This window comes from Anser anser, assembly GCF_964211835.1.
Source record: "Anser anser genome assembly, chromosome: Z".
NCBI classification, from domain to species: Eukaryota; Metazoa; Chordata; class Aves; order Anseriformes; family Anatidae; genus Anser; species Anser anser.
In genome coordinates this window covers 54,568,831-54,583,213 of record NC_139723.1, presented here as the reverse complement: position 1 = coordinate 54,583,213, position 14,383 = coordinate 54,568,831, and positions in this window count along the sequence as shown.

The window sequence follows — 14,383 nt, the reverse complement described above, 5'->3', positions numbered from 1 at the left end:
TTAAATTAAATTAAATTAAATTAAATTAAATTAAATTAAATTAAAAGTAAAATAACAAGACAGGTTTTCATTCATTTCAGAATTGTATAACTTCATTATACTATACACCAAAAAACAAATACATCAACTGCAAACCTAGTTCCTCTAAATAAATAACATAATCTGAGGTAAATGAAAAGATACAAAGACCTTTTAGTAAGCTTTTTGTTTGAAACTGTTCAGTTATGGCTTTTTGTTCAGTTCTTATTTGCCACCACGGAACCCTCCTAATCTGTAAAACTTCAACATTGTCCTATGATTGCATACCTGCTTGCACAGTTATGAGAATATTTTCCACCAAAGTAACACTCCTGAATCCTAACGAATGTGCTGTATGGAAGTACCTGAGTCTTTCCTATCTGCCTTACCAACACTTGTCACCATAGCACTCCAGTATCACAAAGTGGCTGAAGCTGGCTAGAACCTCTGGAGATCTTCCAGTCCCAATCCTGCATGGAGCTGTGTTCCTCAGAGCCATCTTCTGGCAGGTTTAAATATCTCCAAGCATGAAAATTCCATAGCTTCTCTGAGAAATTAAATAAATAAAAATAAAATTCCTCCATTTAAAAAGATTTTTTTTTTTTTAATTTCAATTTGTGAGTATTGCCTTTATTTTCTAACACTGGGCACCATCAAGTGTCAGGTTTTGTCTCCTTTATTCCCTTCCACCAAGTTTTTGCAATACATGCAGAGAAGATCCCATGAACCTTCTTTTCTTCTTGCTAAACATTCTCAGTGCTCCTAGTCCCTCCTAATAGATGATCCAACCCCTTAAAAATTTTTGTCCTTCACTGGACTCCCTGCAATATCTCCATGTTTCTCCTGTACTGAGAAGCCCAGAATTGGACACAGCACTCCAGGTGTGACCCCACTAGTGCTGAGGAGAGAGGAAGGATCACTTCCATGAACTTGCTTCCAATGTTTCTCCTAATGTGTTCTTTGCAACAAAGGGCACACTGCTGTTTATGTTCCATTTGGTGTCCACAAGGACCCTCAGAAGCTTTTCTGTAAAGCTGGCTTTCCAGCTGGTCAGCACCCAGCCTGTGTTGATGTATGAACTTACTCTTCCATAGCTGCAGGACTTTATACTTACTTTCATTGAACTGCTTGATGTTCCTGTCAGCCCACCCATCTGGTGTTATCAGTGTCTCCTCCCACTTTCGCATCATCTGCAGACTTGCTGAGGATACACTCCACCTTACCATCCCAAACTTTAATGAAGCTGTTAAACAGTATTAGACTGAGTGTTGATCTCTGGGATACACTATTAGTGACTGGCGTCCAGATGGACAGATCATAAATGCCATGGACCACACCACCTTCAACATGGCTCTCCAGCTATTTCTTATTCCAGCTGACTTTCCACTTACCTAGACCATATTTTCTCAGTTTGCCTACAAGGGTATTACGGGAAACAGTGTTACAGGCTTTGCTAAAGTTGACTTAAGCAACATCCACTGCTCTCCCTTCATTCTTCATGCCAGTCACATCATCATAGAAGGCTATTGCATAGGTGGGGCAAGATTTCACCTTCATAAATCCACGCTGACTACTCCCAATCACCTTCCTAGTCTCAATATGTTTGGAAAGAGTTTCCAGGTTTATTAGGTCCATGACCTTTCCAAACACTCAGAGCCTTCAGTTAACCTGGATCCTCATTCTTGGTCTTCTTGGAGATAGGTGTAACATTTGATTTTTTTCAGCCCTCAGGAACCCTGTTTCATCAACATGACCTTTCAAAGATAACCAAGTGTGGCTTTTCAATGACATCACTCAGTTCACTCAGCACTAGTGAGTGCATCTCATCAGGTGCAAGGACTTTTGTCATTCACTTTACATATATGTTCTCTAACCTGATCCTCCATTACCAACTTTTAATCTGGTTCCCTCCCTGAGGTCCCCAAATCCACTATCTCATGGTTACCCTTAACATGTATATCCTCAACCAGTGTATAAGGTCCTGAAGAATACCTCCAGTCACTGACTTTTCAGTCACCTGTGTCACAAAACTGACACCAAAGCACTTCAGAAACCTTCTGGATTGCTCATGCCCTGCTTTGTTGTCCCTTCAACAGATTCCAGGGTTGCGTAATGTTCTCAGTAAGAAAAAAAACAGCCTGTGAAAGTGAGGCTTCTTCTGGCTCCTGAAGGTCTCATCTGTTTATTCTTCTCTATCAAGGTTATCTGTAGTAGACCCCCACCAGGATATCATATGACCTACTTTGGACTGCCCACTGATTCTGACCCACAAGCTCTCAGCTGTCTCATTGTCTGTTCCCTGAAGTGCCATGTATCCCTGCAGCTGTCACAAGTTGAAGAAATCACCATTTCAGTTCTATCCTTCCTAAAGAGCCTGTATCTGTCCATGTCAACACTACAATCATGAGGTATTCCATGCTGACTCCATGATCCCAGTGATATCTTAGCCTCATAACTTCATGCAGATTTCTAATTTCTCGTGTGTGTTTTCCGTGCTGCACCCATTAGTAGCCTATAGGTGCAATAAATGGATGCCCAGTTATGCTCATCTCCCAGAAAATGTGTGAGCTTACTTAATATTTCTGTCCTGTATACCTTCTTTATTTGTGCACATGCTCTTGAGATGGCCTGACTTTATTCCTGTTTCATCAGTTATAAGATCACTTTTGTCCACATCACCCTGGTTCCTTTGTTTGCCAACCTTGACCATCACGTCCTCATTTGATTCTCTAGTACCCTGAGACTCAATACATTTCTAAACACTTTCTGTATTGCTACAGTACTGTGCTGTGATCACCGTAACTGTTTCTGTTGCTTAGGCTGGCATACTATTTCAATAGCAACCACCAATGTCTGTCTGGGCCGTGCTGTGAAATGTACAAAGGTAATGCATTTTTTTCACATATGACTGCACGTGTTTTTGCAGAATTTTCACAATTTGAGAGCATTATAGCAGTGAATACTTTGAGGATTTTTGTTCTTTTTATGTTCTTCTCTGTAAAAAAAAAAAAAAAAAAAAAAAAAAAAAAAAACTTGCTTAATTTAATTTTGAATGAAAAAGAATACATGTAGTGACAGAAAAAAAAAATAAAAAAAAAATGAGGGATCCTGAATCATATATGTGCCAATATTGAAACTACAGAATCATAGATTCATAGAATCATAATGTTTTTTGTTGGAAGAGACCTTAAAGAACATCTAATTCCAACTCCTCTTGCCATGGGCAGGGACACCTTCCGCTACACCAAGTTGCTCAAAGCCCTATCCAAACTGACCTTAAACACTAGCTGACATGCAACAATTTAAACTTTGTTTTGTCATGAGGATGGAGGTCAATCATGCTATAAAAGAGCAAACATACCTCGGAGTACACATTGTCACAAAATGCAATATCAACGTGAAATGAGGATTTGAATTCAGTGTGGTATATAATGTAGGTCCAATGTCTACAGCAGAGAAGGGTGCCTTTGACAGAATTTACAAGAAAAGAGGTTATTTAAAGAAAAAAAAAAATAAATCTTGATAGTGTTTCTTAACTTAGAAAAAAAAAAAAACATTATCACTGATTGTTTCACTCCTTTTGTCAGCAAAATTTCTTGAAATAAAACTGAAATTACTGGAAGTTTTTCTTGCATTAAAATCACGAGAGGTGATTACATACGCAATAGGAAATTCTCTGAGCTTACTAGCTTCCCTTGTGAATTGTTTCTTTTACATTTGTGTACTGGGTATGATTCATTTTGAGAATGTCATGGATCATTGAGGTATGACTTAGAGAAAGCTAATTGATTAGATATTCACTTCTTAGGTAATCAACTATTATTCAGAACTGTTTGGACTGTCTATTTGATAACCTCCCTAGAATTTTACTTACTAAACAACCAATAACTACAGTGATGTTAAATTAAAAAAAAAAAAAATCAATAAAGTTGTCATAATTTTCATTCATTTACATTTAATTTTTGATAGACTGCAACATTTTTAATGAAGATGTAGCCTTCTGTAGATTGAAACAAACAATTTGACACTCTTAAGTCTTATGGCTGCTTTCGAAGCTCTTAGTAATTATGTATTACTTAATAGGGAGGTTAAATATGCCACAAATATAGATTTTCAATCAAACTGAAATAAATTCATGTGCAACTGTATAACTCATAAGATAAAGTGGCTCAAGCATTAATGAGTTATACTGTTGCTTTATGAATGGGATTAAAAAACAACACAACATAAATAAAAAAAAAAAATGACACTCCCACAGAAAATGATAAAAACAATTGAGAATACACATATTGAATTTTAATCAACCTATGAGCTATGGGTGTTTTTATTACTGATTTTGAATGTTAGAATGGAGTAGAACATCTTACAGGACTTGTATGTCAAGACAGAAAATTTTAGTTTGCATAGGTCTTGATTACCTCTGGGCTGACTTAAAAATACTTAGATATTTTGTCTGATCTGAAATAAAATCTCCAAATTACTAGTGTTCAAAAACTTGAATGATTTCAATATTTTAACCTTATGCCAAGAAAACAATATTTTTCATCTCAAGATGATCCCTAAGAAATATGTCTGTGTGTATTTATATATACATATTTGCATAAGAGAAGTTCTTAGTTTCTTGGAAGACATTGATGGTAACTTCCTTCTCCAAATGATAGAAGAGCCAACGAGGAGAGGTGCTATTCTGGACTTCATTACGACCAACAAGGAGAGGTGAGGAATGTGAAGTTCAAGGACAGCCTTGGCTGCAGTGACCATGAAATTGTACAGATTAGGATCCTGAGGGCAGCAAGGAGGCAGCACAGCAAGCTCTCTACCCTGGACTTTGAGAGAGCAGACTTATCCTCTTCAGGAATCTGCTTGGTAGAGTACCACAGACCAAAGCCCTGGAGAGAAGAGAGGCCCCAGAAAACTGGATAATTATTCACCATAAAGATCTCTAGTCACATAGCCTAAGCCCCAGAAGGCAAAGGCAGGAACTGGTAGAATGAAAAGCTGCCCACTGTAGCAGAATATCAGGTTCAAGACCAGCTAAGGAACCTGAAGGGGCACAAGTCCATGGGACCTGATGAGATACATCTGTAGGTCCTGAGGGAAATTGCAGATGTATTTGCAAAACCACTATCCATTATATTTAAGAAGTAATGGATAGTGCAGTGAAGTTCCCAGTGAATGGAAAAATGGAAACATAACCTCCCATTCAGAAAAAAGGAGAAAAACAAGACCCGTGGAACTACAAGACAGTCAGTCTCAACTCTGTGCACAGCAATATCATGGAGCAGATCTTCCTGGAAAATCTGCTGCAGCATATGAAAAATAAGGAGGTGATTTGTGACAGCCAATACAGATTCACTAAGGGCAGATCATGCCTGGCAAATTTGGTGGCCTTCTACAATGGGGTTACAGTATTGGTGAAAAGGGGAAGAGCAACTAACATCATCAATCTGGACTTTTGCAAAACATTTGACACTGTCCCAGATGACATCCTCGTCTCTAAATTAGAGAGATACAGATTTGACAGATGGACAACTTTATGTGCAAGGAATTGTCTGGATGGTCACACTTAAAGAGTTGCAGTCAATGGCTTAATATCCAAGTGGAGATCAATGAGTGCTGTTCCTCAGAGGCTGGCATTGGGACCAGCACTGTTTCACATCTTTATTGTTTACATGGACAGTGGGATTGTGTTTATGCTCAGCAAGTTTGCCAGTGACATCAAGCTGTGTGGTGCAGTCAACACTCTGGAGGTAAGAGATGACATCCAGAAGGACCTGAACAGGCTTGAGAGGTGGGCCTGTGAGAACCTTATGAAGTTCAACAAGGCCAAATGCAAGGTCCTGCACCCGTGTCAGGGCAATTCCAAGTACAGGTACAGGCTGGGTGGAGAATGGGTTGAAAGCAGACCTGCAGAGACGGACTTAGGGTATGGATTAATGAGAAGCTCAACATGAGATGGCAATGTGCACTTGTAGCCTAGAAAGACAACTGTATCTTGGGCTGCATCAAAGGAAACATGGCCAGCATTTTGACGAAGGTTATTTTCCCTCTCTGCTCTACTCTTGTGAGACTTCATCTGGAGTACTGCATTCTTCTCTGGGGCCCCTAGCACAAGAAGGACGTGCATGTATTAGAACAAATCCAGAGGAGGGCCATGAGGGCTGGAGCACCTCTCCTATGAAGACAGCTTGAGAGGTGGGGTTGTTCAGCATGGAGAAATATCCAGAGAGACCTCATACGCAGGTTTCCAGTACCTAAAGGTGCCTACAGAAAAGCTGAGAAGGGACTCTTTATCAGGGAGTGTGATAGGACAAGGGCTAATGGCATTAAACTTAAAAAAAAAAAAAAAAAAGTAGATTTAGATTGTGTATTCAGAAGAAAGTCTTTACTCAGAGGCTGGTAAGGGTCTGGAACAGGTTACCTAGAGAAGCTGTGGATTCCCCATTCCTGGTGGTGCTCAAGGCCATGTTGGATGGGGCTTTAAGCAACCTGGGTGAGTGGGAGGTGTCCCTGCCCATGGTAGGGGGGTTAGAAATGGGTGATCTTTAAGGTCCTTTCCAACCTAAACCATTCTATGATTCTGTTTGTATAATTATATGTGTTAGTGTATAAATAGAATAGAATATGTATATATGTATTTTACATGGGAAACGTGATTGCTGGATATACATGTCTTTGACTGAACTGTGTTTTTTAACTGTGCTGGTTTTTTTGTTGTCGTTGTTGTTGTTCTTTTTTAAAGAAGCATTATTTATTTTCATTAACATGATAATAAAATATAACTTTAAAAACAAAAACAAACAAACAAAAAAAAATTGGCATCTTAGCTAAAGTGCCTGACAAACTAATCAGTGCTTGCTACATCTTGGTTTTGATTTTGAATATTTTGAGGACAAATCTAAGTGTAAGAAAAAAAAATATATAATAAAATACTAATGTAGGTGAATGATTTTTTTTTAGTCAGGATGACTGAAAAGGCCATGTAAAGAGCTGCAAAATGCTCTTATCGATGTGTTAAATTTCATGGCAGCTGTGTTGGCATCATTGTAAGTACATCAGTTTATTTGAACGAGGATGAGAGGAGAGGTGTAAGATCTTCAGTCATTAGCTACTCCTTACAAACCACAAAATACAGTGTTAAAGTGTCAGTGGATGCAATCTCTTGCTAACCAACTTTTAACTCCTTTAGTTAAGGAAGAATAAAATCTGGGAGGCAGCTGACATGCAATAAATCCAGACTGTGGGGACACAGATAAATTAAAGGAAGGTCATGTCAGAGATTGTGTTGGCTATTTTCACTTCTGTGGGGAGAGGAATTGCTGCATCATGCTGTAGTAGCACTGGGTAGCAATGTGGCATACAGGGATTTCCTAGAGGGCTGCCAATGAACAGGGAGGACCCCGAGACCCTGCATGAGGCATTAATGAAAGTAGAACAACAGACTGAAGATTTTTGCAGGAGCAGTCGAGGGTCAGGTTTTCTTGCTGTCAGAAATTCATCCAGTTGAACCACATATCATCTCTTGGAAGCGGGCCACTGACTAAAGTAACACCTTCTTAGGTTAGGCATGGGTCTGTGAGTTCTCTGCAACATCTGTGAGACTGCAACATTTGGCACACACCTTCTGGAAGAGAAGTGCTAGTGACATGTATATCCCTATACTTATGTTGTTGTTTAACTTGTTGGGCAGCTAGGCAGCACACAGACATTCTCTTACTCTCCCCCACATACAGTGGGATTACAGAGAGAAATGGAAAAAAATGTAAAAGCTTGTGGGTTGAGATAGACAGTTTAATAAGATAGAAAAGGAAGAGCAAAATAATAATAGTAACATAAATAAAATAGTAATTATAAATATAAATAATAAATAATATATTAAATAATAAATAATATATCAAATAATAAATAATATTGTATAATTTTATAAAATTCATATTGAATATGTATAATAATATTTTATATAACATAGCATAACATCACATAATATTAATATATCACATCATAGCATAGCATAGCATAGCATATAGAATATCCCTTCAGCCAGTTTAAGTCAGCTGTTCTAGTTGTGTTCCCTCCCAACTCCTTGAGCACCCCTAGCCCCCTTACTAGCAGGACAGCATGAGAAGCTGAAAAGTCCTTGTCTCTGTGTAAACACTGCTCTGCAACAACTAAATTATCTGTGTGTTATCATCCTTACGCTCATTCTAAATCCAAAACACAGAATCATACCAGCTACTAGGAGGTAAATTAACTATCCCAGACAAAACCAGGACAACTCATCTACTGTAAGATTTACTATTACTTATTTTCTTCTTATATAAATGTTTTGATCATTTTAAACATAAACTGATTTAGTTAAAATATCATAAACAATAACTCAAAAAGAATGTGATTAATTTGTCTCAGGGTCAAATAATTTTATATGGAAAAAATAATATATTACCTATACCCTGACAAGCTGCACATACAATATTATTTTGAGAAAAAAAATACCTACAATGATGCCTATCTCTAAAGAGAAAGAACAGATGTAAGGTGATAATCATAATTTAAACTCAAGAGATAGTGCTGTAAAGATAAAAGAAATAAACGATAAAACACATGGAAAGTGAAAAAAAAAAAAAAAAAGAAAGCAGGCAAGCTCTGTACTTGTTGGTGGAGACTGTCCGGGAATTTCAAAGTGAAAAATCAAAAAACAAATACAAGACAGGTTTTTCACATTTTTATCATAATTATTTACAGGTTAGATGACCTGAAATAAGTCTAGCTTAAAATGACTACGTTAAAGAATGATTTTTTCCAACTCTTAAATTGACAGTATTTTTTTATATAATCTTTTCTATTTATTTATTTATTATTAAATAAGATCTTTTATAACCCTTCTTGTTGAAACAAGGGACTCTCTTTAGTTCTGAAACTAGTGAAAGTGGTGAACTTTCTTGGAAGGAAAGATCATGGACCAGGTCTATTTCTCAGCAGAGTTTTCACTATTTCAGAAATAAAGTTCATCTCTTTGTCTTCTCTGCAGTGGTAATCTGAGATATAATGCCAATTTTCATGGCAAATTTTGTAGCACAGATGTCTGTCCATTTGAATATAGACTGAAAACAGTAACTTGTTTAAGGAGAACAAATGAAAGAGAAATATTTATGACTTTTTCTTGCTCCTGGTTTATATCTAACATACATTGGTACTTAAGACTTGAAAAGATAAAGATCTTTAAAAATCATAGAATCATACAATTATTAAGGCTGAAAAAGAACAAACAAACAAACGAAAAAAAAAAACCTCCAAGATCATCTGGTCCAACCATCACCCTACCAACAATATTACCCACTAAACTGTGTCCCTAAGCACCAAGTCCAATCTTTCCTTAAAAAAACCCAGGTATGGTGACTCCACCACCTCCCTGGGCATCCCATTCCAACGTCTAACCACTCTTTCTGAGAAGGAATTTCTCCTAATTTCCCTGAATTTCTCCTAACCTCCCCTGGCACAACTTGAGGCTATTCCCTCTAGTCTTATCGTTAGTTATCTGCGAGAAGAGGCCAACCCCCAGTTCCCCACAATTTCCTTTTAGGTAGTTGTAGAGAGCAATAAGGTCTCCCCTGAACCTCCTCTTCTCCAGACTAAATAACCCCAGTTCCCTCAGCTGCTCCTCAGGAGACTTGTGTTCCAGGCCCTTCACCAGCTTTGTAGCCTTTCTCTGGGCACGCTCCAGGGCCTCGATGTCTTTCTAGTAGTGAGGGGCCCAAAACTGAACACAGTACTCAAGACATGGCCTCATCAGAGCAGAGTACAGGAGTAAAATCACCTCCCTGGTCCTGGTGCCTACACTATTCCTGATACAAGCTAGGATGCCCTTGGCCTTCTTGACCACGTTGGCACACTGCTGTCTCATGTTCAGATGAGCATTGACCACCACTCCCAGACCCTTTTCCTCTGCACAGCTTTCAGGCTACTCTGCCCCAAGCCTGCAGCGCTGCATGGGGTTGTTGTGACCAAAGTGCAGGACCCAGCACTTAGCCATGTTGAACCTCTTCCCATTGGCTTCTGCGAAACAATCCAACCTGTTCAGGTTCCTCTGCTGGACCTTCCTACCCTCCGGCAGATCAAGACTTCTGCCAGCTTGGTGTCATCTGCAAAACTTGGTGTCATCTCTGAATACAGACTCATTCCTCATCCAGTCAGCAATAGTATATATTTAGGATAAAATTTTGCTCTGTTTTAATTTTAATCCTAATAAAATATATTTTATTATATAGAGGGTTTAAGGTGTTGACAAATTTGATTGGGGTGTGGAATATGCTAGACCAAATTTATAGATGTTATAGCTGTTTAGCTGCTAATTGACAGGCTTCTGTGCTTGCCATGGGGCTTGTTTGCCTTCCTGTATGTTAGTCTAGTGCTTGTTAGAGGCTGTATTTGCTTCTGTTGTTAGTTCTACTCCCTGTCATCTTGCTTTGCTGTGCCTGGGGACATTTTGATAACTGTTATGGGCATCCACATGGACAGGTCATCAGCCAAGGCATTGATACTCTACTTGTGCTTCTGTACTCGGCAGGCTGGAACTCCAGACTGAACTTGAGTCAGAGGCACTGTGACCTGTGGATGAATTGACATAGGAGAAGGTACACCCCAAAGCATCTCTGGCAATGGATAAGTCCCCTGTGAAGCAAAGTACACCTTTAAGCATCAGTTGCCAGAAAGAAGTCCATGCCAAAGAAGGTACACCTTACAGTGTCCATGTCTGTGGACCAGTCCATGTCAAAATACCCCAAAGTGTTCTGTGTCTGTGAATAAGACCATGATACTGCAGGTGTCTGAAGGGACCTCTGAAGGGATTGTGGCAAATGGGAAAGGCTGCTCCTGAGCAGGTACACCTTGAAGTGACTTTAGCTGTGCAAAAGTCCATGCCACAGCAGGTATACCTCTGAAGAGGCTGTGGCCCAATAATAAGTCTGCACCAGAACAAGTAGACCTCAAAGCATTAGTAGCTATGGAATATTCCGTGGCACTGTAGATAAACCTCTGAATGGACTGTGTTCATGGATACAGCCATTCCAGAGCAGGTACGCCTTTACGGACTGTAGTCAATGGACAAGCCCAGGCTGCAACAGGGGCAAGGGGAAGAGTTCATAGCAATGTTAAACCCTATAGCCTGGTCTGAAGGTCCCACGCATGGACACCATGAAGGATATACCTTTAAATTGTTGTAACCTATGATCTGAGTTATAGGAAGTCCTATAGCAGGAATCACTCAAAACGACAAAGGTTGAATCTTGCAAGACATAGTGCAAATGTAGCAGTGACCTGACCTAAGATGGCTTTGGCATCTGATAAATCCACATGACACACCACCTCTACTGCTCTGAAAAACAACCATAACAGATAGAACCTGAGTCATGGAGTAAAAAATGGAGTGGATATTTTATGAACATTGTATGGACATTGCACAGTGGTGGTCTTAGTCAAGAGAAAAGATATCTGTGTATTAACTGAATAGTAAACCACAATATTCTCTCACATTTTCTCACTTTTCTCTCAGGCTGCTGCTGCACAGAAGTTTTTATTCCTTCTTAAATATTCTCTCACAGAGATGCAACCAGCATCACTCATTGGCTCAGCTTTGGCCAGCAGTGGATCTCTTTTCAAGATTGCTGGAACTGGCCCTTATCTAACATAACGATGCTTCTGAGTCCTCATAGAAGTCACTGGCCCCTGTTCCCCTGCTCAGCTACCACAACCTCGACATGTAAACCCAATACAATGTTGGAACAACTGTATAATACAGTTAGAAAATAAAATCTTAATCTTCCCTGTTACATTGCAAATTATCATCCAGGTTTCCCATTTTCTCTCTAGTTGTTTTGAAATTAAATTTTACAAACTAATGATAAAAAGCAGAGGTATCAAATCACTGTGTTCATTGTGAACCTTAATAAACAATAAATAATTGTAGTCTTAACTGTCTAAGAATTATTTGTCCAGTAACAATGATACTAAAAGTTGCAGTCCACAATTTTCAGTTATTTCAGCTTGTTCTTACTTTTCCAGTTCCTTTGGGTCCTATTATCCATGGTACTAGTTTTTTTTTTTCAGGAAGAAGATGAGGATGCTGAATGTGATTTTGATGTGTTATTAGAAATGTGAGTTTTCTGCTGAGGGAGCATGATGTTGATGGTCCATATTCTTCCTCTTCTCTCTGGGATCATTTTCACATATTTGTCAATGCTCTACTTACCATTTCTGTCCTCATTGGTTCCCATTTCCATATTATATCCAAATTTATTGTATATGGTTTTATTTGTGATGGAGACTTAGTCTTTGATCTCTTTCTTCCGAGGTTGCTTCCAAGGTTACTTTATTTTAATAAACAAATTATTTACTGATTGTGATTGTGATCTGTTGTTTCTGTTTGCATTTCCAAAAACTCTTCTTTCATCTTGGGTATGTCTATGAGGAGGGGTCCAACAACCCTCAAGATATGGTTTCTCAATTAACAGTCTCAATGTTATAAAGTTTATAGCAATTTTGTTTTACTTTAGTGCAAATTGACAGTTCCTAGATCTTGGATTTATTTATTTATTTTCTATTCCACATTCATTCTTAGTTGCTACAGATTTACAATGAAGAAAAAAAAAATTGTTTCAGGATTAATTGACATTATCTCACTCAGTGAAATTTAATTCAGAATCTTTCTATAGTGTTGGCAGTTATTGTCTGATAGATATCACACCAGTTATATCTGAGACTGTCTTAAGTCTGCATATCTTAAAATAATAATAATAATAAACAAGTAAAGAGTGTATATATAAAACAACAACAACAACAACAAAGTGGTAGTTTTACTCTGCTGAGCAGCTAAACTCCACCCACCACAACCATCCTCTCAATCCACTACCTCAGAAGAAGAGGGGAAAAATAAAGTATGCTGGAAAAAAATAAGTCTCACAGGTTAAGATAATTTAATTAAAGGGAAAAGGAAGATAGAAAAATCAAACAAAGGTTGTGTGGAAGCACAGAGAGAGAAAAAAAATAATATATATATATATATATATATATTTCTACTTCCCATCAAGAAACGATGTTTGACAACTTCCTGGGAAGTAGGGTTTTGTTATGCATAGCAGTTGTTTGAGAGGACAGATATCTTTATAACTACAGCCCCCACTCTCCTTCCCCTTTCCCACTTTTTATTTCTGAGTGTGACATCATAAGTTATGGAATATTTTCATTCAAAAGGTGGTAAGACAACGGAACAGGTTGCCCGGAGAAGTTGTGGATGCTCCATCCCTGCAGATGTTCAAGACCGGGTTAGATGAGGCCCTGGACAACTTGATTAGAGAGTGGCATCCCTGCCCATGGTAGGGGGGGTGGAACTAATTTTAAAGGTTGGAACTTTTAAGGTCCCTTCCAAAATGAGCTTTCTATGGTTCTATGAATATTCCTTTGGTCGCTTTAGGTCAGCTGCCCTGGTGATGTTCCCTCCCCGTTTCTTGCCCACCCCAGCCTACTGGCTTTGGGGGGGTTTGGAGAGAGTTCTGATGCTGTGCCAGGATTGCTCAGCAATAGAGAGAACATTGGTGTGATACCATTGCTGTTCTAGTTACAAGAGCAGAACACAACAGTATATCGGTCACTGCAGTGAAAGTTAACTCCATCTCAGCAAGACCCAGTACACCAACCAACCAAAAATTTCTTGATTTGATGTTGCTTGTTTGTTTTTCAGTTATGAGACCATAACTTCTGCACAAAAAATTCTTGTTGATCTTTCTGGATAACTTCACTGTATATTTCCTAGCTATACCTATTAATTTAACATAAATCACTTTACTTGTAACTACAAGCAAGAAGAAAATGTCTCAAAGCATGTGTTAAAGACACAGGAGATATCAAAAATAGGTTTAAAATAAAATTCTGCGTAGAGAAATGTAACAGGATTTTTCAGTGTGCACTGACTCAAATCTCATTCCAAAATTCTCTTTTGTCTTCTACGTGAGGATCAGATTATTTAAGTATTTCCCTTTTGTTTCTGTATCACTTCCTTCTGTTTGTAATTCACAGTATGTTCCTGTCTCATTACACAATCTTTGCCATCTGAATTTTTCTAACCCACATGTAATCTTGCCTAAACAATAATTTCAAATTAATTTATAATAATGTATGCATATGCAGAACTTGAAGTCAGAGGGATTTGAGGTGTTATCCTAATTATATTGGACTTGGATCCCAAATCATGAACCGTTCACATTCTGTATTTATATTACTCACATCCTGTGTTTACATAAACGCTGTAAGTTTAAAATGGTGAAATAAACGCACACACAAAATCACACACACACACACACACACACTTTTTTTT